Raw genomic sequence first — 27,115 nt, forward strand, 5'->3', positions numbered from 1 at the left:
AATCTAATTTTAAAGAAAAGGAATTTGGGGAAACCAAAAATAATTTTGAACCTACATTCGATTAAAAGTAAAAGAATAAATAATACATCAAAAGAACTGAGAAAATAATTAGAAGAAATAAAGAATGCAAATATTTTAAATTTAAACTCAATTAACGAAAAGCTATCACAAAGAATACATCAAAAAGACTTAGAAAACGGTTTGGTGAAACAATGAATGCTAATTTTGAAATATTGGTCGATTAAAAAGTAAAATTAAGGAATATATTAAAAATGTTTAGCAATCCATTTAAAAAAAATAAAGGGGGAAGTACCTAAATGGTTTCTAATTTGGTACTTATATTAGTTGATTAAAGAGAAACAATCAAAGAAAGATAAAAAATATTTGGTAAATAATTTTAACTTGTCATCGATTAAAAAGGAAAGATTATATTATATCAAAAAGGTCTAGAAGTCAATTGAAAGGCTGTTAGGATTATTAAAGAATTAACCAACATTTAATCTAGTACTAATATTAATTTGAAAGTAATAACTAAATGATAACATGCTATTTCCATGCATAATAATTAAAATATAATTTAATTTTAAAATAAGTATTTGATACTAAAGTCTTACCTTGTTTAACGAATATCCATAAGCATCTCAACAGATCAACAGTCTAATAGCACTTGACACTAGTTAAAATAATTCACAACACTATTCGCACTAAAACTCGATATCACCCATTAAGTATAACTTAAACACAATTTATAAAATAGAATTTCATTTTAACACGAACTAATATTCACTTAAAAATTAAGTTAATAAAGACTCAACACTAACGAGTTAAAGATGTCCGCCGGTAACTGGCCAGGCTGATCAGCTGGTGAGTGATGGTATTCTAAGCAGAGTGACCAACTCTTTTTTAAATTTATTTATTCTATATCTCTATTCGCATTCTAAAAAAGTGAAATGTAATTAGTTAATTTATAATTAGCAAATTAGATATTTTATTTCATCGATTAATTTTAAAGTCATCTTTGATATATCAAAGATTTAATTTAATCTTCACAAATAAAACGACTTAAATTTTATTTCTGTTTAAAAATATCTAATGCATAGTAGGTAATATTTTTAATAAAAAAAAACAGTTTGGCATTGCGCTTTGATAACCTTTATTTACCAGTTGTACCTTCTGGCCAGTTTCGGCGGACATCTTTATCTCGTTAGTAGTGTCTCTTATTAACGCAATTTTTTAAAGTGAATATTAGTGCGTGTTAGTTATATTTTATAAATTGGGTTTAAGTTACACTTAGTGCGTGATATACAGTTTTAGTGCGAATAGTGTTGTGTGTCAAGTGGACTGGTGATCTATTGAGATGCTGATGGATATTCCTTAAACAAGGTAAAACTTTTGTATCAAATACATACTTATTTTTATTATTCTTGCATGAAAATAGCATGTTATCATTTAATTATTACTAACAAAATAATATTAGCGCTACGCCTTGACTGGATTAAGTGTTAGTTAATTCTTTAATTTTAAGTAGTCCTAAAAGCCTTACAATTGACCTCTGGACCTTTTTGATGTATTATAATCGTAATGAACTTATAGTAGATTAAAAAAAAAAAGATTATAATACATCAAAAAGGTCTCTGTCATGGTAGAAGTGTAGATACGTATTTGAATACTCTTTCTTTCGGTACGAGGTGGTTGTTTTTATAGCTGTCTTGTTTTGCTGTTGAACTCATTTTATCGGGTCATTCATAAGTCGGATTTGTCCGTTTTTGTTAACATAGTCTAAGTGTGAAATAGAATTACCGTAGAGTAGCCTTTGTTCGCTTAAGTTGATATGGGATTATTCTTTTTCAGTTTTTGTCTTAGGTTATTTGCTCTGCGTAATTCCTGATTATCTGTTTTGTTCTGTATCTTCAGTTTTTTATGTATATTTTTGATATTGTCAGTCGCTAAGTGTTCTTGCGTATTCTTCTTCAACAAGTCACAGTAATGATACTGCCATTTCTGCATTGATCGTACGATGTTCAATATCTGGGCCACCAAAACTGCGTTTAGGAAATAGAATAAATGAACAAACCGAAACTGATGTTTTTCGTCGTATTCAAAGGAGATTCAGATTGGACACTTCTAGAAATTTATAATTCTACAATTTTAGTTCTTCTGTCTAAGAAAATGCTAAGATAAACTAAAGGCTATTAATTAAAACTGTCCGGTAGGACAGTTGTATAAGGGTTGACCATCAAAAACTGCACGAAAAAGCGTAACGTTGAAAAACACCCAACTTTGACAATTTTTTTCTCTTTTTCTATAAAAGATAAAATTCCCAAATTTTCTTTAAATCTTACTCCAAACCCTCCTTTATAACTGTAATTTTTTTGCAACCACCCAGATCTAATAGGTTTCGAGAAAAAAGTTGCCGAAAATGAGCAAAAACGGCTTTTTCAAAAAATGTTCTTGTTCTTGTTCTTCTTGTTGTTGTTGTTCTTGTTGTTCTTGTTGTTACCTTTTTTGTAAACAACGTAGCGCCAAAACGCGTGAACCGATTTTCATGAATGAGGTGTCATTCGATTCAATATTTTATGTAGATGTGCCTTTTGGGGGTCCCGACGCTGTACATCGAATGGGAGAGGAGTTAGCCCCCTTTATGTAAGGCCCCCTCCAAAATTATTATTACTAATTACTCTGTAAATCTTGGCCCGATTTTGATAAAATTTGTTAGGATGATAGGGCTAGGGCTCCCCTACGTAACATTAAAGCGGCGATCAGCTCTTACACTTGTTAAGGGGAAGTATAGCAATCGTTTCAAATTATCGACACGTGAACCGATTTTTATGAATGAAGTGTCATTCGAATCGAAATTTTTTACAGATTTGCACTTTAAAAGTCTCGGCACCGTGCCTCATAAGGAGGGGAGTTTGCCCCACCCAAATAAGGCCCTTTCTAAAACTATTATTACCAATATTTCTATAACGCTTAGTCCGATTTTGATAAAATTCAGCTCGAATAAGTGGTTAAAGCTCCTCTACGTTGCTGATTCTCTTGCTCCTACTAAGAGGAAGTACTGCAATCGTTTAAATTATCAATGAGTGAACCGATTTAAATCAATGAATTGTTCGATTAAAAAATCTTTGCCTCTTTGCCTTTTAGGGAGAAGTACTGCAATCCTAGTTTATTTTTCTTACTCCTCTTAAAAGGAAGTACTGAAATCGCAGTTTAATTTTGCTATTTACGTACAAATACCTTCCTATGTTATTCAAAACGCTTTCTCAAAAAAATTGTTATTGAGGATGGTTTGGGAGCCGCAACTACAATCATTTTTTAAAAAGATCTCTCCAGTGGTAGTTAACACCTTATCAGGTTATAATGATAGAATTGCTTATTCCAAATTTTAAAAAAATCTGTAAAGCAGATATGTAACTTTGTAAAATAGACAAACAGGAAAATCTATCCAAAAGGTACAAAAATCTCCTTAACAAAAACTTACAGTTTAAAATGTTAAGTATAAGGGTTGATTAAACGCCAAAAGGTACACAAATCAGCGAGTACCCAACATTTCATTAATACCTCATTAATATTTAAGTAATTCTACTGCATTAATTTTCATTAATAAGTTATTTTTTAGATTTTATTAGATATCACAGACCCTTATGCTGGCCACTTCATTTATATTATTTTTTTGTTATAATTATGATAAATCACATATACGTACATGCATGTTAAAGTAGAAAAAGACAAAGTTAGAGTAGGCTACTGTCTTGAATTCGTCTTACCGAAATATTCGTGAGCACAATTAACACACAGTTAATAACAAGTAGATTATTAAACAATAATTATTCATTTCTCTATTGTAATTTAATTTAGTCCCCCTAATTTTACTTATAGTAAAATACTGGAATAATTAGCTGTCCTAAATATATGCATATCTTATTTACTTTATATTACATATATACAACATTGTGGGAAGAACACCTAGATGGAGAATGTAATTGAAGAAAACTATATTATTTGCGATAAAGCCAGATAATTATTACCTATTATTATAAACGTTTGACTACTTCATAAAATAACAATTACTTTAATCGAAGAATGAACTTAAACCGACGATTTTTATTTAAGAAATAAAAATAATAAATAAAATAAACAAAATCATTGATGTTTGTTGGTGTAAGCATTTTTTTAAAAAAGTTTTTGAATTTTTTAGCCTCATATTTTTATTTTATTTTTTATAACGTTTTTCTTTTTAACCTGTATTTAATAGTTTGATTATTATAAATAACTAGATATTACAGTCAATCTACAGTGCTACTTGAACATATATTTTGTAGACGAAAATGGCCAGCATAAGGGTCTGTGATATCTAATAAAATCTAAAAAATAACTTATTAATGAAAATTAATGCAGTAGAATTACTTAAATATTAATGAGGTATTAATGAAATGTTGGGTACTCGCTGATTTGTGTACCTTTTGGCGTTTAATCAACCCTTATACTTAACATTTTAAACTGTAAGTTTTTGTTAAGGAGATAATTCTACTTTTAAATAAAGATTCGTCACTAAAAATGGTAAAAATGCCAGAAATAAAGATGGTTAAAAAAAGAATACTTTGATTAACACTGCAGTAGAGTTGAGAATTTTTAGATAAGCACATGCCGTGGCAAACAATGTGAAAAAAAGGCGTTTGAGGTTAACTTTTTCCTTTACCAAAAATGGCTTTACATTCATTTGAGATTTTTCCTCCTTTCTCTACACTTTTTCCTTTGACCGAAAATTTTCTCTCTATTACTCCTTTACTTTTCTTTTTACTCCATTTTCACCTTGATGATTCACCTAAAAATTAGTTCTTCTAAAAGAACCTTTTTCTAAGATCCATTTTTGTTTTGCTTTTAGCAGTTTGAAAATCTATTGAAGTTTTGTAGTTACCGGTACGTTTATAATCTGTATTGTTCAATTTAATGAGATAAACTAGGGGTACTAGTTTTCTATGAAGCTTTTGTACGACAAAGTTCTTTGTTAAGAAAAGTCAGGTCAAATAATTGGAGCGTACTTTGCTATCAACTTACTCTGCAAGAGGAATTAATTAAATGTTTTTTGTTTTGCTATAATAAGCTTGTGAAATGGAGGATATTAACTAATCCACAAATGTGTAAAATAACATCAAACATTCCTAAAAACATTTCTGTATAAGTTACCCACAGATTTGCTGGTAATGATCTGTCAACTAGCAAAACAAAAGTGCTCCATGTGATATTCAATGTTAAGCTAAACTACACGAAATTCACACTTTTGCTTTGCTCTTTCGCTTTTGGAGCCCTACTCTAGATTACCTAAAAAATGTTCAATAAAATCGATTCTCACCCTTTTACTGCCGACTAATTGTGAGGTTTACAAGTTCGCTTCGGATTTGATTTGATTTTTGCACACGCCATTTGTCCATGTTTCTATCTAAAAAGTTTTTACCCAACTTAACCTTCTAATGCTGTTCTTTCGATCACAGTACTCTCCAGTATAACAGTAATTATGTTGGAAACTCACTTAATATTTGCTTTTTAAAGTATGTTATTTCAAACTCAAAACCAAATTCAAGAACCTCAACTAAGTTCTTTGATTTTTCATAACAAATTAGAAAGACCTTTCAGAACGCCTAGGTGGTGATGTGGCATTTTCTCTAATAATAATGTTCTGTAATCTCATTCGAGGGTCGTTTGAAAAGTCCGTGCAAAAATAAAAACTACTTAATTTTTTGGGGTAAACCTTTTTTATTTTTCAACATAGTCTCCTTTTAGGCTTATACACTTCGTCCAACGCTGCTCTAGTTTGTTGATCCCTTCCGAATAATAGGATTTGTCCAAGTCTGAAAAATAGCCATTCGTTTCTGCAATCACCTCCTCGTTTGAATAAAATCTTTTTCCCGCCAGCCATTTCTTCATATTGGGGAACAAATAGTAGTCCGAGGGAGCCAAGTCTGGAGAATAGGGGGGATGTGAAACGAGTTGGAACCCTATTTCCATTAATTTTGCGACCACAACTGCAGAGGTGTGAGCTGGTGCGTTGTCGTGATGGAAAAGGACTTTTTTGTGGGCCAATCGTGGGCGTTTTTCTTGCAGCTCGGTTTTCAAACGGTCCAATAACGATGAATAATATGCACCTGTAATAGTTTTACCCTTTTCCAGATAGTCGATGAGGATTATTCCTTGCGAATCCCAAAAGACAGTCGCCATAATCTTTCCGGCCGAAGGAACGATCTTCGCCTTTTTTGGCGCAGATTCCCCCTTGGTAACCCATTGTTTAGATTGTTCTTTGGTCTCAGGAGTGTAGTGATATATCCATGTTTCATCCACAGTGACGAAACGACACTTAAAGTCCTGCGAATTCTTCTGGAACAGCTGCAAACCGTCCTTGCAACACTTCACACGATTTCGTTTTTGGTCAAGCGTGAGCAATCGCGGCACCCATCTTGCGGATAGCTTTGTCATGTCCAAATGTTGATGCAAAATATTATGTACCCGTTCATTCGAGATGCCCACAGCACTAGCAATCTCACGCACCTTCACTCTTCTGTCATCCATCACCATATCATGGATTTTATCAATGATTTCTGGAGTAGTAACCTCAACAGGGCTTCCAGAACGTTCAGCGTCACTTGTGCCCATATGGCCACTCCGAAAATTTTAAAACCACTTATAAACTGTTCTAATCGAAGGTGCAGAGTCACCATAATGTTTATCAAGCTTCTCTTTAGTCTCCTGAGGCGTTTTGCCTTTCATAAAGTAGTGTTTAATCAACACACGAAATTCTTTTTCGTCCATTTTTTGAAAATCACTCGACTTCCTCGATTCAAACGAATGCCAAACACAAAGAAATAGACCGATCTGGCTGAAACTTGGTGTGTTCTTCCAAGAGATGCTACTAACTAAACATAACCTCGATACGCGCCAGTGGTGCTATCTCTCTGACTTTGCACGGACTTTTCAAACGACCTCGTATGAAAATTAATATCAACATAAAGATAATACTCTTCGTTGTAAAAATTATATTAATAATTTATTTGTTTAAACTTTAGTTTCTACAAATTGAGTTAGATTAGTACAAAATCTTATCCAAAATAATACAAAGTCAAGTTAATTCTGTGCTTCCACTTCTTCGAAAAAAGCTTAATTTATTAATATATATTTAAGGACAAATATAAATATGAATATATAGACTTCGTGACCGTAAATAACTAAAGATTCTAAAGAACTAAGGAAGAAACTAAGGATTCAAGATTGGCGAGAAATCGGTCAAATAAAACCACTCGTCTTTTTGCCAACGTTTCGACAAATATATTGTCTTCTTCAGGGCCTGGATATTACAAATACAAAACAATTTACAGAGTCAGTAACATAGAAAATCAGTAATACAAAAATAAACAGTAAAATAAATTTTTTATAATTATTGAAACTTACGTACTTGGCTATGCGGGTTGGTTGTATCTGTTCCCGCTATATCTCTATACAGGGTGAAGCAGTAAGTATTGTCCATAGGCCTACTGTGTGTAGTACATCTAAAGTGGAGTTCAATGACGTATTGGCCAACTTCATATTTTCCACTGTTCTTGAGTGACGTTACTTTAAAGTTTTTTTCTAAAATCATTACTTTTTTCCAATAAAAATGTTATTACTCAAAAAGTTTTAGTCCGAATTCGATTCTGGTGACACGGTTAGAAAGATAGATAAATTTTCTAAAAATGATCAATTTACGTTGACATTTCAGTTTTGGAATATTATCATTTCGCTTTAAAATCGAAACGTATGTATACAAAAGTTAAGTAATTAGAGAAAAGTAGAATACTTAAAAGTTTCTGGTCAGTTTAGAAGCTATAGAAATAAGAGCTAATTAGTAATTTCATCTAGATTACCGAATAGTAATTAAACATCTAGAAGTAATTAAAGGAAGATTATTTATGAGGTCTTAAATTGCAGAAAAAAGAGGATATATCTCTTCAATATTTACGTCATGGTAGAAGATAGATGTAATTGTAGACGGGCTGCCGTATGCCCTCGTAAGGGACTTAGAGCTAATAAGTCATAGGACCAGCACTTGCTGTCTGATACACTTACAGCTTCCACGTTATAAATCAAAACTCTTTCCAAAGGAAAAAATTTTTTTTTGATCCAACTTCTGCTTCTTACACTTTGCAGCAATGAAATAACATTCTATTTCGTCAAAATCTTATTTTACCTCAAAATAGCTGGGACTTGTTCATCCAAATGTTTCTATTTTATGTGATTTCTGTACTCGAATTGATACTGTCTTTAGTCACGATGAATGCTCTTTTTTTCAGTTAGCTTACGAGCTTAACACTTTTATACGCGTAAGTTTCATAAAGACAGCGTGCATTATTAGAGTTCATTTTAATTTGATGTACATTTCCAAGCAAAAAACCAAATTCAAGAACCTCAACTAAGTTCTTTTATTTTCATAACAATTTAGAAAGGCCTTTCAGAACGCCTTAGGTAGGTGGTGATGCATTTTCTCTAATAATAAATGTAATCTAATATTTTCGAGATAGCGGATTTTTCTTTTAATATTAAAAATAATTAATTTTCATCTAATTATTGCACAACTGGAGTATTTTCCAACCAGTACACTAGGTCTAGAACAAATTATATGCCTTAAACTAGCTGTAAGCTCTTTAAATCAGACACTATCTTCACAGTCTCTTTAAAAACTAACGACAGGAACAAAGGAGACTTTTCTATATCTTGCCAGATTGAGTTGCAAATCGCTAGATTGCGATATGAGACCACTATTTTATCGTTGTTTACAACTTAATGGATCAACATTAAGAACTAGATTAAAATAATGGGTTGGCAAATAAGTTCGTTCGGTTTTTGAGAGTGGAATAAATAGCAGTTTTTTTGATTCACAAAATACATTTTAATCAATTATACATACATTGACCATTCTTATTGATGACTTCTTGCCATCTTTCCACCAACTTCATTAAACCACGTTCGTAGAACGTCTGTGGCTTATCGTCAAAAAAACCCATCAAAATGTTTTTTGACAGTCTTCTCATTATTCAAAGTTTTTCCGTTCATGGAGTTCTGCAACTATCAGAATAAATGATAATCAGAAGGTGCAAGGTCCGTTGAATACGCAGAATGAGGCAAAACGTCCCAGCAGCTTATACCGAGTGGTCAATGACGTATGTTGTGGTAGGAGACATCACCTTTGCGATTTGCCAATTCTGAACGTTTTGCGCGAATTGCATGGTCCAATTTGGTTAACTGCAAGTAGTATGCGGTTGAATCAATTGTTTTGCCTGACAGTAACAGCTCGTAGTAGATGACACCTTTATAGTCCCACCATACGGAGAGCATAATCTTCTTTGGATGCAATTCCGCCTTCGAGCTTGTTTGCGGCGGCTCACTGCAGTGCTTCCATGATCTTTCACGCACTACATTATCGTAGACGATCCATCTTTCATCTCCCGTTACCATCCGCTTTAAAAATGGGTCGTTTTCTTGACGTTACCGCAGCGAATCGCAATTGGATATGCAAGTGGCTAAGTTGGCCTCGGTTAATTCATGCGGCACCCAAACATTGAGCCGAGAAACGTATCCCAGCTGGCGCAAATGATTTTCGGCGTTCGTATGGGATATGTTAAGTGAACTTGCTATCTCTCTCACCGATTGGCATGGATCTTTATCGATTACGCCATTGTCATCATCTGAATTAATCTCGGTCGGGCGACCGGGGCGGGCCGCATCATTAATGCCAAAATCTCCAGAACGGAATTTGGCAAACCACTTTTGGCAGACGCGTTCTGTTAAGGCATCATCCAATATAGACACAACATATCTTTTTATGAGCCTCTGCAGCTCGTTTGCCCTTTTTAAAATAATAGAGCAAAATATGACGAAAATGCACTTTATTTTCTTCCATCTTTACAGCTACGCAGCAAGCACATTAGTAATGTTTGTTAAACCAAAAATTCATAGAAAGGTTAAGCCTAACATAATCTTTGAAATGTACAGTCGAGTTGTGCGCTTGCGCCGAAAATGAAAAAAGAAAATCAGAATGAATCTATACCAAAATAATAACCGAACGAACTTATTTGCCAACCTGATAGAATTCATAAATAATAATAGGATTAAAAAAGTAGCTGCCAAATTCAGTAATATTTTGAATTTTTGAATTATGCCGAGCTTTTGACCTAGGGACTAAGTCATCTTCAGGGCTAATTGACAAGTAATATTTTACATCATTAAAGGGTTGTTGTGTCTTCTGTCTTGTCTGCTCATCGACTGAGTGTGATCGGTTTCATGTGTTTGGTTGTGAGGAAGTCAGTGTTGCCAATTGTCAAGTATTTTATAGTAAGTTGGCGTACATGTTGTTCAAATTGTTGGTGTCAGTTTTGAAATTTAAACTGTTTTCTGTCTTAGATATGTATATCATTTCTAGCACTTTCCTTTTTTGTGTATTGGTTCCTGATTTAAGTATCTTTGTGTTTGGGAAATCGAAAGTGTGGTGATTTTCTGTGCTGTGTAAGGAAAGTGCTGTGTTGTTCTTCTTTATTTTAGTGTCGTAAGAGTGTTGGTACAGTCTTTTTTTTTGTAAGTACTGTGATGTTTCGCCTATATATAAAATATATGAAATAGAATGTAAAGACTGTCACAAAATATATACAGGCAATAGACAAAGTATTATTAAAAACTAGGAAATAATAATAATAATAATAATGATAAAAAAATGAGTACACAATCTTTTTTTGGTTAAGTAGAAGTTAAAAGTTTTGGTTATTTAAGAATAAGTTTCTGACAACGAGAAATTACTAAACCATGATAGGGAACTACCTGGCCTGTTATTGATTATCAACTACCTGAGTTTGAGGTATTTGAAGAGTGATGGGTTTCCTTCACAACTTTATATACACAAAGTAAACACTTGTCAGTTTAATACTTTACCCAATGGGCTGGTAGTTTGCTTCTGTAACCTACCCACCTGGGTTATCCATCACCAAGTGTATTCTTTTTTTTTCTCTTTTTTGCAATCTAACGATACCTACAACCTCCTACCCATCGCCACTAAATCCCCCCTACCTTTTCTTTAGTAGAGCAGAAGTTTGCCAGCAGGATAACATGGCCTCCTTTTCTTCTAAACTTGTTGTGGATTTTCAGTAACTTCCGCTTTTACTTAACCTCAGCCAATATTCACTTTATTATTGGTTTTTTTTTTTTTTTTTTTTTTTTTTTAAGTAAATTTCCAATATTGCGTTAAGAGCATTTATATTTCTCTGATTCAAACATGGATAACTTGTAAAATTAATTCACATATTGAATAATCGGATAGTTTTCTATTTTTACAATGTCTTAACTCTCACAAACATATAAGTATTTGTAAAAGTAAAGTAAAGTAATCGCCTATTTTTTCAGGCGTGGCTTAACGTCCAACTACCATTTACTAGGTGTCGCGGACGGAGGCGAATAGCAAACATACTTTACTATAAATCCAAGGTCAAGGGACCGGGAATCGAACCCAGTACCACAATGCATATTAGCTTTGCAGGTCTCGCCTCTTAACCCGCTCGGCTACCGTGGCGCCTTATAAGTATTAGTATAAATGTGTACGTGTAGCTCCGCAAACTTAGAATTATCGTAGTTGACCACCTGCCGAAATCGTTTTTCTTTCAACTAAGCGGATAATTATAAAAATTAGACCAATAATTACTGACTAATAAATAGAACTGAATGAAATAATGGTAGACTAAATATTTCATTTTTATTGATTAGAATTACATTAAAACTAACTTACTAACGAGAAATGTTACATAACTAAATTTAGAAACTAACTAATTACAATTTAAGAATAAATGAATAGCTAAACTGTATTTATAAAGAAATAGTGGGCAGACCGAACGACTGAATTGTAACTGTGGTTTCAGCATTACTGGGATGAACAATGCAACTGAACTCCTGATTTTCTGAGCTGACGGTAGCCTGCTGAACACTGCGTAAATGAAACAGCATTTTATTTCGTCAAAATCTTATTTTACCTCAGAATGTTTGGGATTTTATCAGCCCTAATGTTTATATTTTATGTAATTTCTCTGTATTCGAGGAATCATATTTTTTATTTATTCTCAATGAATTATTTTTTCCATACTAAGAATGTGATAAGTTACCAATGAGGAGTTATCGCAAATACCTGTAAACACAGGGTTCTTCTTTAGATATGTAACTTCAATGTATTATTTATTCCATTTACGGAGCCCCCTGCATTAAAAATTAAAACAAAAAATGTAGGATTAAACAAAAGTAAAAAAGTTGATCCATATTTACAGTTTTACGCCGCTAGATGACACTACTGCTTCAAATTTCTGTGTTTTAATTGATTTTTAAGCCATTTGCGTTCGAACATCATCCCACTAGATTCGCAGTGTTGCTCCACTTATGGGGCTTCCTAAATATCCCATTTCCTCACTCGACTAGGCTTTACTCTGCCCATCCTGCTGACAATCCCCATCCCATGCTTGTTTCTTTCTTATTATCCTCTCTTCTTCAATTCCTATCGCAATTCTCACCTAATCACCCTACAATCTATTTTCTCGAATAACACAGCTTTCAAAATCTATCTCTGCTTGTTCATTTCTAGTATTCTTTCAAATTGAAAGCTTGAAATAGCTTTTATACCTATTTCATAAAGTTGTGTTGTAATTATAGAATTAAAAAGATTCTATGAAAGATTTGTATGTATGCATCATTTATTCATCTTACGTATACGTTTCGTTCTTGAATAGTATTTTTAATGCGCAACAAATATAAATGCACAAAGTTTTGGGGAGGAAATCATAGATGCAATTTTTGAGAAAATTAAAAGAAGTGAAAAATCTCCTCAGTTAATTTGTTTTTTTTTCTCTATTTGAGGCATTTCCTTCAAAATTTGAATTTTATTAATTCACTTCCTCTTTAATAATTGAAAGGGTAAAGTTGTATGGTTACTTGAAATGGTTCTTTAGACCAGTGGTTCTCAACCTTTTTTTACTCGTGGCCCTCCAAAAAAATATATTTGCACGCGTGGCCCGCTTCCCACTAGTAAAAAAATGCATTTATTTTATAATTTGTTTTATTGTGTTTTATACAATGTACATATAGAGAAAAAATGTGCAGTATAAAAAATTATATCTTATTCTATAAAATTTCTCATTAAGAAGTTTTATTTAGTGAGATCCTTGCGCCTGATGTAAACTGGCCAATTTTCTTATATCTGGCTCCAAGTTGTCAGTGACAGACGAAGGTCTCCCCTTTTTTCAATATCAAGTCTATTTCGTTCTTTTGTTAATAAATAAACCACTCTACTAAATGCAGATTTTACCAGGTAAGAACTGGGAAATGCTGTAAAAAATAAATTTGCTTTTTCCCAAAGCAAGGGAAACTTACTAGCAATTTCATTACAAATTCAGAAATTTTGTTTATTAGATTTATATTTAGCTTGAGCTGTAATATCGCATTGTAGCTCAATAAGTGTTTCTTATATATCTGTATCAACTTCAGCAGCATCTACTCCAAATGGATCTACTAACCATTTTGGCACATCCATTTCTATCAAATCATTAAATCGGTATTGCATATCATTATTTAGTTGTTTCAAATGCTCAACATATACTATGCCATCATCTTTCAATTCTGCATTAAGAGTAGCTAATGATGGAAACTGTATCAGAACACGTCGTCCAACTTTGTACCAAAATAGTAGGAGTTTTCGAAGAAAAGCAGTAATAGATTCATTCAAGAAATAAGACTGCTGTTTCTTCCTTGCAACTCCTTATTTAATAAATTTAATTTTTCGAATATATCTGAAAAATGAAATATAACAAAATTTAACAGCCATAATTTCTTGTCCAATCGATTTATCTCGTAAAAATGATACAATGCTATCCTAAAGTATAACAAAACGGCGCAGGCAATTTCCTTTCGATAACCATCTAACTTCTGTATGCATTACTAAACGCTGAAAATCTTCAAAGTTGTTGAAACAGGCAATCTTGAAGTGCATTTGATTTTATGCAGTTTACTGATTTTATTACAATAGCTAGTGCATCATGCAAACGTTCTCCCAATTTTTTTTGAAACTAAATGTTGGCGATAAAGTACGCAGTGAATACAAAACACTTCAGGTATAGCACTTTTTAAATGAGCATAAAAACCTCTGTATTTACCCACCATAGCTGCAGCACCATCCGTGGCACAAGCAATCATATTTTTTAAAGGAACATTATTTTCTATAAAAAAAGTTTTTAACTACTTTAAATATTGTTTCGCCTTTAGTATCCGTCTTGAGTTTTTGGGCAAAAAGCATTTCCTCACAAAGTTGATTATCATTAAAAAATCGAACATATGTCATCAAAAGAGCTTCATTGCTCTGTAAAGTAGTTTCATCAATTTGCGAAGCAAATTTTTTACTTTTTAATTGCTCAATTAATTGTTGGGAGCAGATCAACGCCAATGTGTGCATACGAGGGTCGTTTGAAAAGTCCGTGCAAAGTCAGAGAGATAGCACTACTGGCGCGTATCGAGGTTATGTTTAGTTAGTAGCATCTCTTGGAAGAACACACACCATGTTTCAGCCAGATCGGTCTATTTCTTTGTGTTTGGCATTCGTTTGAATCGAGGAAGTCGAGTGATTTTCAAAAAATGGACGAAAAAGAATTTCGTGTGTTGATTAAACACTACTTTATGAGAGGCAAAACGCCTCAGGAGACTAAAGAGAAGCTTGATAAACATTATGGTGACTCTGCACCTTCGATTAGAACAGTTTATAAGTGGTTTCAAAATTTTCGGAGTGGCCATATGGGCACAAGTGACGCTGAACGTTCTGGACGCCCTGTTGAGGTTACTACTCCAGAAATCATTGATGAAATCCATGATATGGTGATGGATGACAGAAGAGTGAAGGTGCGTGAGATTGCTAGTGCTGTGGGCATCTCGAATTAACGGGTACATAATATTTTGCATCAACATTTGGACATGACAAAGCTATCCGCAAGATGGGTGCCGCGATTGCTCACGCTTGACCAAAAACGAAATCGTGTGAAGTGTTGCAAGGACGGTTTGCAGCTGTTCCAGAAGAATCCGCAGGACTTTAAGCGTCGTTTCGTCACTGTGGATGAAACATAGATACATCACTACACTCCTGAGACCAAAGAACAATCTAAACAATGGGTTACCAAGGGGGAATCTGCGCCAAAAAAGGCGAAGGCCATATGGCCCCCGTTGAGAAACACTGCTTTAGAGGATCATTGAAAAAATGTTTGACAAGGTAAACTTTTAATCCAACAAAAGTACCGATAAAAACAGTTAAAAAAATCTTGAAGTCATTTTCAATAAAATAAAAATTAAATAAATAAATAAAATAAAAATATAATTAGTAATTTAAAAAAGTTAGTAAAGTAGAGAGATTTTGGTCTCTAAAATTCAGCTGGCTCCTATTTCAGGATCAAATTGAAATATTTTGTAAATAATTACTCAAAAAATAATGGAACTACCATTTCTGACTCTGGGGACTCCAAAACCTATATTTGAAAAAACACAATTTTGGAAAATTTGGCACGATCCAGTAGTAAAGAAAAATAAAAATACAGGAGAAAAATCTTATAGTATATTTTTTTGGGGTGGAATAGAATATGGAGTTGAATACATAAATAATATCTAAATAGAATTATGCGAATTTTCTGAATATTTTGTCAAAAAGGGAACGTTAGAATGAAGGGCAGAGGTATAGTGGGAACCAGGTGTCCCTTAGGAAATTAAGTCCAGCTTACATCTGGCTCCCTTTCCGACCGCTCTCCTACTAGCTGAACATGTGACTATAATAAACGTGCCATTGGCAAATTTAGTTACGGCTTGATGTTAGATAGAATAGAGAACGAGTGGAATATGATTCTACTATTGGATATTTTGTCGTGTACTGTGGCCAATAGGCGGGTCTTCCATATACCCACGTTCTTCATGATTTCTTTATTCATGGTTCAAATAATTTTGGCTCAGTATGGCTACTGAATAATAAATAATAAATTTGAAAACTTAATAAAATGGCTAAATAAATAAAAAGTTGAATCAACGCTGATTAAATCGTAATGTACTTCAGTGTTGATGGCCACACTAAAATTTTACTTAAAGAGTTTGTTTATCAATAAATAAAAACCAAAAACACAAACCCAAATTTAGAAATAATATTGGACTATTTAAATTAATGGTATACGCACCACAGAAACGATTTTAGTTGTAAGTATGGCTGTTTTGTTTATATTTAGGCGCAATCTGATAATTCATTTAAAGAAACAGAATATTAACTAATGGGTCACAGCGAATTTTAAGGGGGCCATAGAAAAAAAAGTAAAATTATATTTTAGAATATTTGGGGAATCTAATCTGAATTTCCAACCAGTTGCCTTCATATTTTTAAACAAGAATTATTTTACAGTACAGATGAAATAAGTATAATTTCGAGATAAAATCCGTATAAAATACAACTCCAACTTTGCAGTTCTAAAACATTATTCATGCACTATACGTACAAGAACTTTTAAAAAATTTTTAGATTTAATTGTAATAAGCTGCAAGGAAGAAAACGCAAAAAATATTTCTTTTAAAAAAAGTAAAAAAGCTCTCATTTAAGAGAAAAATCTTTCAAATTCCAAAAAGTAAAAGTGAAATGAAAATGGGAAAAATATTTTTTGAAAAAGATCCGTTAAAAAAAGCTTTTCTTATATAATATAGAAAAAGTATTCGTGAAAAATTGTCCTTTCATTTTCCATTCAACTAGCCTTTACTTCTAAATACATTGAAGGAAATATAAGTGGTTTGGAGGACCCTATTCGGCACAACAGCATTTTCCACTTAATATAGAATGAAGACAAGCCTGCCAAAAAGTGTGACCACCACAATAAGAATCATTATTGTGGCGCAAGTACACTTTAGGGCCAGTTATGGCTACCAGTTTTTCTTAACCAAAATTCATTCAACGTTCTGTTATCAATTACAATTATTTACTCTTTTGTTTTCTTCTTAAATATAGCTCATTTCTTCGCTAGTTTCACTAGCTATGCGGTTAGCAAGTTGGACGTCCACGCGGAGATCCCGGGTTCGAATCCAGCTGCTGACCCTTAGATTTTCTCTTCCTAGGAGCTTCTTACCGCTCACTGTCCGGTGATGGACGGTGTTGTCTGTAACGAGAGAACACTGTCCGGGGGCCAGCTGTGCAAAGCTCCGCACGCCAATAACCTCAGTTATTGACGCGCTTTAAATCGTTACAAAGATTTACAGAGTAATTAGTAAGAATAATTTTGAAGGGGGCTTTACATACATGGGGTCAACTCCTTTCCGATTCTATGCACAATGTCGAGACCCCCAGAAGGCATATCTACATAAAATTCCGAATCGAATGATTCCTCATTCATGAAAATCGGTTCGCGCGTTTAGGCGCTACGCAGTTTACAAAAAAGGTAACAACAATAAGAACAAGAACAATTTTTGAAAATGCTGTTTTTGCTCCTTTTTTGGCATCACTTTTCTCGAAAACTAATTAATCTATGTTATTACGAAAAATTACAGTTATAAATGAGGGTTTTTCCTATATTATAAAGAAAATTTGGGAATTTTATCTTTTATAGAAAAAAAGAAAAAAAATGTCAAAGTTGAGTGTTTTTCAACGTTTCGCTTTTTCGTGCACTTTTCGGCGATAGTTTTCGACTGCCGGACAGTTTTAATATAAAAAAAATGTATTTAAATGGTGACAACTTAGTTTGAGCCTTTAATCTAAGTTACTGTGTCTTAATTAAATATCTTTTTCCGATGATGCTTCTACTGGAACGAAAATTTGTTGTAAAAACTGTTATTTTTCTAGAATTCTGTTTTCCTAAAAACCGCTGATTCGCTGTTTCTATTTTAGAATTTTAGATTGCATGAACTGGATCCTTTGGAGGTTTGAACGATTGGTTGAACCTCCACAGTTCGATGCCATTAGCACAGACTGGCATTTATATTCTTACGTAAATAAGTCTTTTGTTGTACAGAGTGAGTTTTGATCTGTTTTCGAGTAGTCTTTTCAGTTGTTGGAAGCGTCTGTTGAGTTCTGTTCTCTTAGGTCGTGTATGAGGATTCCATGTTAGTCTTCTGTCAAGATAAAGCCCAAGGTACCGTTGACTACATGTAAATAAATTAAATTGTAAAAGACAGGAGGAAGAGTGATGTGTCGAAGAGTGGAGGTAATATTTTAAGATTTTGACTCGTTCAGTTTGATAGCCCATTTTTTGAACCAGTTTTTTGAGGAAGTGAGGTGGTACTGAAGGTTTCTCTGTTCTATGAATTGGTCTTTGACACTAGCTAAGATTGCAGTATCATCAGCAGAAGTAAAAAGACTTGTCTCTCAGGAGTTGTTGGTTTATCTGAAGAGTAAAAATTGTGAACAAAACGGGTTTAGGCCACTTAATTATTTGTTCAATAATATTTAATTTTACAAATGGATATTAGATAATGATGTTAGAATTTTTTTTTTTATTCATAAATGTAAACTTTGGCAGACAGTGAGTGAATGACTATGTCAAAAGACGTAATTTATGTAATTTATAAACATGTATTGCATTTCTCATATTTTTTTATATTTAATAAAACATCCATCATTCATTCAAGTAAAACTCATCAAAAATGACAAGTATATATGGTTAATGGTCATTGCGGTTATCTTTCTCTGGCAACCGCATGTAGTTTCAATTTGTTTATATCGATTCTTTTTTTGTCGATATATGTTCGAAGTAGCGTAGGTCAGATAAAGTAGTTTTACAAAATGGTGTCCTCTTTGTTCTCTCATTCCATCTCTCTTCATCCTCTCACTCGCTTCACATATACAGGGTGACCAAAGTTATATGCTCCACCCACTTTTTTTTTAACGGCGGGAAATTTCGAAAAAATAAAAAACACGTATTTAATCATTTTTAGTCTAGTTTATTTTCAGTGATTGACCCATTTTTTTAAAACCCTGTATCTCGAGATACAGCATCCAACTTTTGTTTTTCAAATGGAACGTTGTATTTTTTGTTGCATATTTTTGTAGTATTTGAGCTCCTAAAAACAACAAAAAATTTTTTATTAAAATCGGTCAAGTTTTTCAAAAGTTATGGGAATTTAAAATATGAAAAACAAATTTCAGTTTACTGTCAAAATTACTTTATTTTTTTTAAAGAATCTATTCAAACTGGGCACAATCAACAGATAGGCAAGCCAAAACTCTGGACTCCCACGCTTTGCTTGTAGCAGCACTTATCGTGGCGAAGTCAAGATCTAGGCAGGCTAGAGTAATTCGACGTTTCTGATCATCGACTGAAGCCACGGGATTAAGGATACTTTACACTTTATTTTTTTAGGTATCCCCACAAAATATAGTCCATTTGGGTCAAGTCCGGAGATCGAGGTGGCCATTGGATGGGACAATGAGTCCTTTAAGCACTTTTAATGGAAATTTCTGCCCAGCTAACCTCGAACCACTCTCGCCGGGCAACCATCTTGTTGAAAATACATATCTATCCGACGTTGTAGATGAACATCTTCAAGCAGAACTGGCAAAATGTCTCTGAAAAAAAAGTTGGATACCTTTCACTAGTTAAGTTCTCTCTGTAGAAGTATGGGCCGATTAGTTGATTCCCTATAACTCCACCCAAACGTTTGTAGAAAAAACAACCTGAACGTCGAATATTCTAGCCTGCCTAGAACTTGACTTCGCCACGATAAGTGCTGCTACAAGCAAAGCGTGGGAGTCCAGAGTTTTGGCTTGCCTATCTGTTGATTGTGCCCAGTTTGAATAGATTCTTTAAAAAAAATAACGTAATTTTGACAGTAAACTGAAATTTGTTTTTCATAATTTAAATACCCATAACTTTTGAAAAACCTAACCGATTTCAAAAACAATTTTGTTGTTGTTTTTAGGAGATCAAATACTACAAAAATATGCAACAAAAAATATAACGTTCCGTTTGAAAAACAAAAGTTGGATGCTGTATCTCGAGATACAAGGGTTTAAAAAATGGGTCAATCACTGAAAATAAACTAGACTAAAAATGATTAAATACGTGTTTTTTATTTTTCCGAAATTTCCCGCCGTTAAAAAAAAAAGTGGGTGGAGCATATAACTTTGGTCACCCTGTATATCGTATATTGGTATGTGTGTGCGTAATATCTCAAAATATTTCAAAACGAAAAATTAAGTAATATATTTCAGTTGGATGGTATCTCAGATCCAATATATTTATCCGGATTTATTAGATTTGTTATTTCTTTTTAACAGAATAAATATTACATACATACATTCCGGACAAGCTCTATTGTCGCTTTAAGATCCTTCTAATTAGAAGGTCATTAACGCCCAGTAGTCTAATTTAATCCAAATTAACTTTAACTTTGTATATCGCAATGACTAAGCCAATCATCCGATTCTTGTTAGCATTTTAAGATGTGCAAGGCAACATTACGTAAGAAATTATTTGTGTAAATAGTCACGAATTGAGAGGATTATTGTGTTTAAATATTTTTATTTAAATATTGCGTTCTTTATTGGAACCCCCACACTAGACTTAAAAGAACAGAACTTAACAGACGCTATCGACTACTTAAATGACTCTTAAGACGACAGATCAAAATTCTCTCTGGACAACAAAAGACTGATTTATACTTCTATTTTGAAACCCATCTGGGCGTATGGAGTAGAGCTGTGAGGTTCAACCAAACGCTCCAATCTCCAAAGGATTCAGTCCCTTAAATCTAAAATATTTCGAATTATTGTACACGCTCCTTTTTATATCTCCAACCTGACTATACACACTGATCTTAACATTCCTTTTGTCACACAAGTTGCTAAAACAAGATACAGAAAACTCCACTTCAACCTGCAATCTCATATAAATCCTCTAGCTAAAAATCTTTCTTCTAGAACTCTTCCTGACAACCCGGACAAGACGCCTTACGAGACAGTGGCCTCGTGATCTCCTCTCAAGTGTAGAGAGTGACTAATAGCCTAATATTTTGGAGTGTTACCACTGGGTAACTTCTCCACTCGTTAGTTTCATTTCTTACTCTGTTATCATTGTTACTTATAGCGCCAACGCGCTGATTGTAGCAAAAATAAACGCCAAAAAAAAAATAAATTGTGTTTATTAGATATTGTGTTTAAATAGCCGGACTACTTGACAAACGCTCAAAACTCTCACTACAGAATAAACGACGACTCTATACAGCTCTTCTCACACCAATATGGACTTACAGACTCGAACTTTACGGAACAGCTAAAAAATCAATAGACTGCAAACACTCCAATCCAAAATACTCCGCCGCATAGTAGACGCTCCTTTCTATGTTAGCAACCACACACAATACATACAGATCTCCAAATTGCACTAATCTCCGAACTTGTCAAAATCCAATATAAAAAAATTTCATCAAAAACTCTCATTTCATCCCAACCCTTTAGCTGCAAACTTGTCTTTCAACTATGCTACCCTCCAATCCTCGAAGACGGCTGAGGCGCCGTTGGCCCCGTGACCAACTGGGTGACTAATGGCGGCCATCGCTGGATGACCGTCATTCACGTCTGACACGTTATTTATACACACATTCATCACATTTACTTATTGTACCATGTCGGTACAGGTGTAAATTTCATTAAAAGGATATTAAAATATACATATATATTTTATTTATTTATTAGAGAACTTATTGCCGCTAGATAGCCTGGAGTGCTGGAGTATATTTTTGGAACTTTACTGCTAGCCTTTTGTATGGGGGTTAGCTATCCCAATTTTATGATTACAGTGTGTGTGCAGTATTTATCAAATTTCGCTAGGTTCTAAATATTATATGTACAATAAATTTTTCTTAAATAACCAAAAGAACACATTAAACGAAGAAAGCAAACAGCCAACCCCCAACTGAAATGGCTGCTCACATTGTCCTGTAACGCCCCAGTACTGGTGAGTTCTTTTTGGCAGTGAGTAGCGCAGGCTAAGTAGAATTTTCTGCTACCGTTACAGACCATTGCTTCCATATAAAATGGGAGGTTTTCCAGTTGGTACAATTTATTTGAAAATATGGCTGTGATTTCCCATGATTGACGCGAAATATATATATATATTTTTATGCAGAAATAGAATCAAATTCCTATGACAAGAACAGTCTGTTCCATAGATTACTCTAATCTTTGCAATACTAGATAATTCTTACTGTAGCTTTAACTCTTCGATCTGTGATTATTATTTTTATCCATTAGATTAGTGTATGAGATCATTTAGATTTGAAGACAAGTTGATTGTAGCAAATTATTAAATCCAAATTTACTTCAACTTTGAATATCAAAATGACTATGCCAGTTATCCAGTGCTATTTAGCATTTTAAGAAGTGCAAGACAACATTATGTAAAGAGTAATTTGCATAAATAGTCACGAATTAAAAGAGGATTATTGTGTTTAAATCTTTTTTTTATTTATTTTTCCTAATATTTCGAACAATCTCCTGGATTTTACTCACTAAATAAAAATTTACATTGAATTTGATCACATATGCATGTTGCACTTTTGAATAATTTTTCAATTGCATACAGTAGCTGTTAAAAAAAAGACTGCGTTACCTAGTAGGGCTTTTAAACATCATATGGCCAAATTATACCACAAAGAATTAAACCCCGTGAACAAATCTAGTTTTTTTTAACGAATCGGCAGTCTGCTAAGAGTCTGCAGGCATGCACCAGTTCCTAAAATGATTGTAATTAGTAGTTATAAAGTATAAAAACTTATGTAGGCGCCACGGTAGCCGAGCGGTTAAGAGGCGAGGCCTATAAAGCTAAATATGTATTGTGGTACTGGGTTCGATTCCCCGGTCTTAGGCCTTGGATTTTATTTAACTCTTTGAGGCACACGATTTTAAAGAAAATAAAAGCCCTAGTTGCACAGAATCTCTTTTATTATAAAAAAAATGGAAATAAACATTCATTTCCATTATTTTCCATATGTAATCATCCCTCTCAAATAATCATCACTCTCGAAATACGAAAAAAAGATAAGAAAAAATTAATACATTTCAATAGCCCTTTTTTAGTGCGGGACACTGGTATTGTACAATACCACTATGCAACTAATGCTTTATATGATGTTTAGGGAAGGGATTAGCTATGAGGTTAGCATACTAGACTTCCACGCGGAGGTCCCGGGTTCGAATCCAGCAGCTGACCCTTAGATTTTCTCTTCCTAGGAGCTTCTTACAGCTCACTGTCCGGTGATGGACAGTGTTGTCTGTAACGAGAGAACACTGTCCGGAGGCCGGCAGTGCACTGGAAAAAGCTCCGGGCGCTAATAACCTCAGCTGTTAATGCGCCAAAAAAAAAAAAAAAAAATATGATGTTTATTCAAACACAACTTTTTACCAAAACAAAGCGGAACTTTGCAGACAGTACAGCACTGTCCTTCAGCGCACTGTTCCTTGAAATGTTTAAGTTCCATGTTTTGACCCAATTTTTTATAAACAATATATGAATTAACAACAGCTGCATCCAAATAATAGAACAGTACGCACCGCAGTGCCACCATTTTTTACTATCGGTCAAGTTTATAATTGATATTGTCAGAGAGCGGAGTGGGGACGGCCGGCTCAGGTAGAGGAGTGGGGTATGAGGAGAACGAGTAGGGCCAGCAGTAGGGCCCGTGCCGTTGTGTGTGTGAGTGATCTCGTCGCTTGCGTAGCTCCTAATCCCACTACTCTACCGAGTCAGCTGATTACGTGTAAGAGAAAAGTATTAATTTTTGGTAAAAGAAAAGTATTATTTTTGTAAGAGAAAAGTATTATTTTTGAGTTGTGTTGCAATTAAAAGAGTTGATTTACGTTTAATTTATTTTATGATTGAGGATTTATTTTATGAGTTTATTTTATGTTTACTTATCACTTTTGTACAGTTTTATTTTATTTGTATGTGTTCTTTTCTTATTGTAAATAAATAGAATTAGTTTTCCTTAAATTAACATTTTGTGTTCACCCGTTTTATTCCTCCTTTCCGCTCCCTTACAATATACAATTTGTTTTTCACTTATTCACGCATTTACCATTGGTGCGTAGCACTGCCAACTGAATGAAAAACTTTAAATAACATATTAAGGTGTATGTATGAATAACTTCAACTTTTCGAGGTGGGTTAAAATATATCCCACCATGCAGCAAAAGCTAAGCAAAAGGTGGGACAGTTTTCTTAACCCACCTAGCCGCAAAGAGTTAAAAGAAATTTACAGTAAAGTGTTTCCTAGACGCCTCCGTCCACGACACCTAATTGGTAGTAGGACGTTAAGCCCCGCCTGAAAAAATAGGCGATTACTTTAGTATAAAAACTTATGTTAAACGAATTTTGGAACGGTTAGCGCGTAAATCAAGTTGAGAAGCAAAAAAGATCTATCTAACAGTATTAAGGTTTCGTTTAATGTGAAGCCATACTCCCCAATAATAATAATAGGGAAGGGATTAGCTATGAGGTTAGCCTACTGGACTCCCACGCGGAGGTCCCGGGTTCGAATCCAGCAGCTGACCCTTAGATTTTCTCTTCCTAGGAGCTTCTTACAGCTCACTGTCCGGTGATGGACAGTGTTGTCTATAACGAGAGAACGGAGGCAGGCAGTGCACTGAAAAAAGCACCGGGCGCCAATAACCTTAGATGTTGACGCGCCTTAAACATTAAAAAAAAAAAATAATAATAATAATTGAGTATATACGCTTAATTACATAATAAGACCAAACCAGCAAAAATCAGAAATCAGCCTAATTTCAACCCTTTAAACAGGGGTCGCCAAACGTTTTTTGATCATAGACCCCTATATAATTTTTCCAAATCTCCATTGTACACCCATAAAAGTAATTTTAATTAAAATAAAACTATCTATTAGGTACTGTGTTTGTACATTTATTTTATGATTTTAAGCATTTATTAAAGTAATTTAATAAACTATTTTAGATTAGATCGCTTCGTTAAAGAAATTACGCGTGGTTACGTGATGAGAATTGCCAAGATAAGAAATTGGAGAACATTGTGTTTAACAATAGTTTTATGAAAAATATCTTAATGTTGAAATTTAAATAACTTAAAATTTATTAAATAATAAGTAATTATAAATGAGTAAAAATAATAAGTAAAGTATAACTACAGTATTGCTTCTTAATTAATGAGATGGGTGTGCTTGGTGTTTCTTTGCAAGGTTCGCTATATTGGGTTCGAAATGGTTTTTCCTTCGACCCCTGCTATTGGTAAATAGACCACTTTGGCGACCTCTGCGTTAAAACAACTCTGTTTGGCAGTCACTTTCTTTAGCTGTTATAATTTTTCTAAATTTCATACTTTAAATTGCTGTTAAGTTTTATTTACTGTAGTGATTATATTAGTTATTTCAACGCTTAACCTATTATGTTCTGAATTATCTTTAAGCAAATTAACCAGTCGTGCTTTAGCTGCGGGTTCTGAAACGAACTACATCTGTATTTCAAGAATTAGAGGTTTTATTTACATTAATCCCAACATCATCATTGCCAACCCTCAAGTTAGCCTACATCAAAATCGCCATGATATTGCTTTTAATCAAAGTTTTGTGCTTCTAGTTTTGAAGGTAGCTTTTTTTTTTTTTGTATTTTCAAGGAAACTGAAATTCTTTAATTGAGATACAGAGTTTGCATATTTTGATTCTGAAGTAACTAAATGAAGTACATATTATCTGAAAGGTTGAGGTCTAGATATTTGTATGAATCTTGTTCCGGAAGATTCCACCATTTAAATGGAAAATATGTACACACGAGATTATATTAAAATGGGAAAAAAGATGAGAAGGAAAACTACTCTGCGGGAATAACGGGGTAAGAGACAGCGTGTGTATTTAAGAGAGGAAAAGATTTGCTGGAACCCAGTAATGATCGCTTTGAAAGATAAACATTGCCCCTTAAATTAAAGAGCTCCGCAATCCAGCAATACCACAGGCCAAGAAGGAGATTTAGAATTCTAGAGGCAGAATAATGATTTCCCCTCCAACCCCCCTAACCAGGACCTCTGTACGAACTCCCATAAGGGAAGTAATGTTCCTCAGATAGCTCCGGTTACGTTAAATGTTAAAATGTTCTTCTTTAGACGTTCCACATTAAACCAGAAAATAATCTAAACTCAATGTAATGTTTTTGGTTATGGTATCCAGAGTTAATTGGACAAGTGGTTAAGTTTTAAAAACCATAACTATCTAATTTATCCATTCTTATTCCGCACGTAATTCTGCTGTAGATATTTAATTTTGAGCATTTATAGAAAATACAGTTTAGTGTAGGGCGCCACGGTAGCTGAGCGGTTAGAGGCGAGACCTGTAAAGCTAATATGTATTGTGGTACTGGGTTCGATTCCCGGTCTTAGGCCTTGGATTTTATTTAATGGTTAATAAAAGAAATTTACTGTAAAGTATGTTTGCTAGTCGTCTCCGTCCACGACACCTAATTGGTAGTTGGACGTAAAGCCCCACCTGAAAAAATAAGCGATTACTTTATTTTATTTTACTTTACTTTTACAGTTTAGTGTACGAGGAAAGTGAATACCTTGTAGCTCTAAAATTCAAAAATTGAAATTGAAAAACGAACGATACGTTCAGTAAACCCAACAAGAACTTGATCCAAATCGCCAACAAAAAGTTTCATTTTAAAGTAGCCATTACTAGTTTTATATTTTCAATAATATAGAAACTTTCTATAATATACACTTTTCTATATACTTTATACTTATACTTTCTATATACTTACATACTGGGAAAAACCAGTAACCAAAGATGTGGCAACTTAATTATTATTATTTTTTTTTTAATGATTAAACATCTGAGGTAATTGACGCCCGTAGCTTTTTTCAGTAGACTGACGTCCTCCGGACAGTGTTCTCTCGTTACAGACAACACTGTCCATCACTGGGAAGTAAGCTGTAAGAAGCTCATAGGAAGAGAAAATCTAAGGGCTAGTAGCTGCATTCGAATCTAGATCATTGAATGAAAGTGAAAAAGCACCATTTTATGTATTGGATAACTGTGCTTTATTGGTGAGGGA

The 27,115-nt window shown here is 33.7% G+C and overlaps 1 protein-coding gene across 3 annotated transcripts in view; it reads right to left on the bottom strand.

Annotated features, from left to right (window-relative positions):
• nAChRalpha1 (nicotinic acetylcholine receptor alpha1) overlaps positions 1–27,115 on the bottom strand; it is a 389,306-nt gene that overhangs the window by 306,838 nt on the left and 55,353 nt on the right. Inside the window, exon 1 of one of the 3 annotated variants that reach the window (XM_074122087.1) lies at positions 615–833. The exons of the other annotated variants lie outside the window; for them this stretch is intronic. The gene's annotated coding sequence lies outside the window, so the exon portion shown is untranslated. Of the gene's footprint in view, positions 1–614; positions 834–27,115 lie in introns of those variants that run through there. 3 annotated transcript variants of the gene reach the window in all.

Source organism: Rhodnius prolixus, unplaced genomic scaffold, assembly GCF_049639745.1.
Source record: "Rhodnius prolixus isolate KJV_2025 unplaced genomic scaffold, Rpr scaffold_8, whole genome shotgun sequence".
Classification (NCBI taxonomy): domain Eukaryota; kingdom Metazoa; phylum Arthropoda; class Insecta; order Hemiptera; family Reduviidae; genus Rhodnius; species Rhodnius prolixus.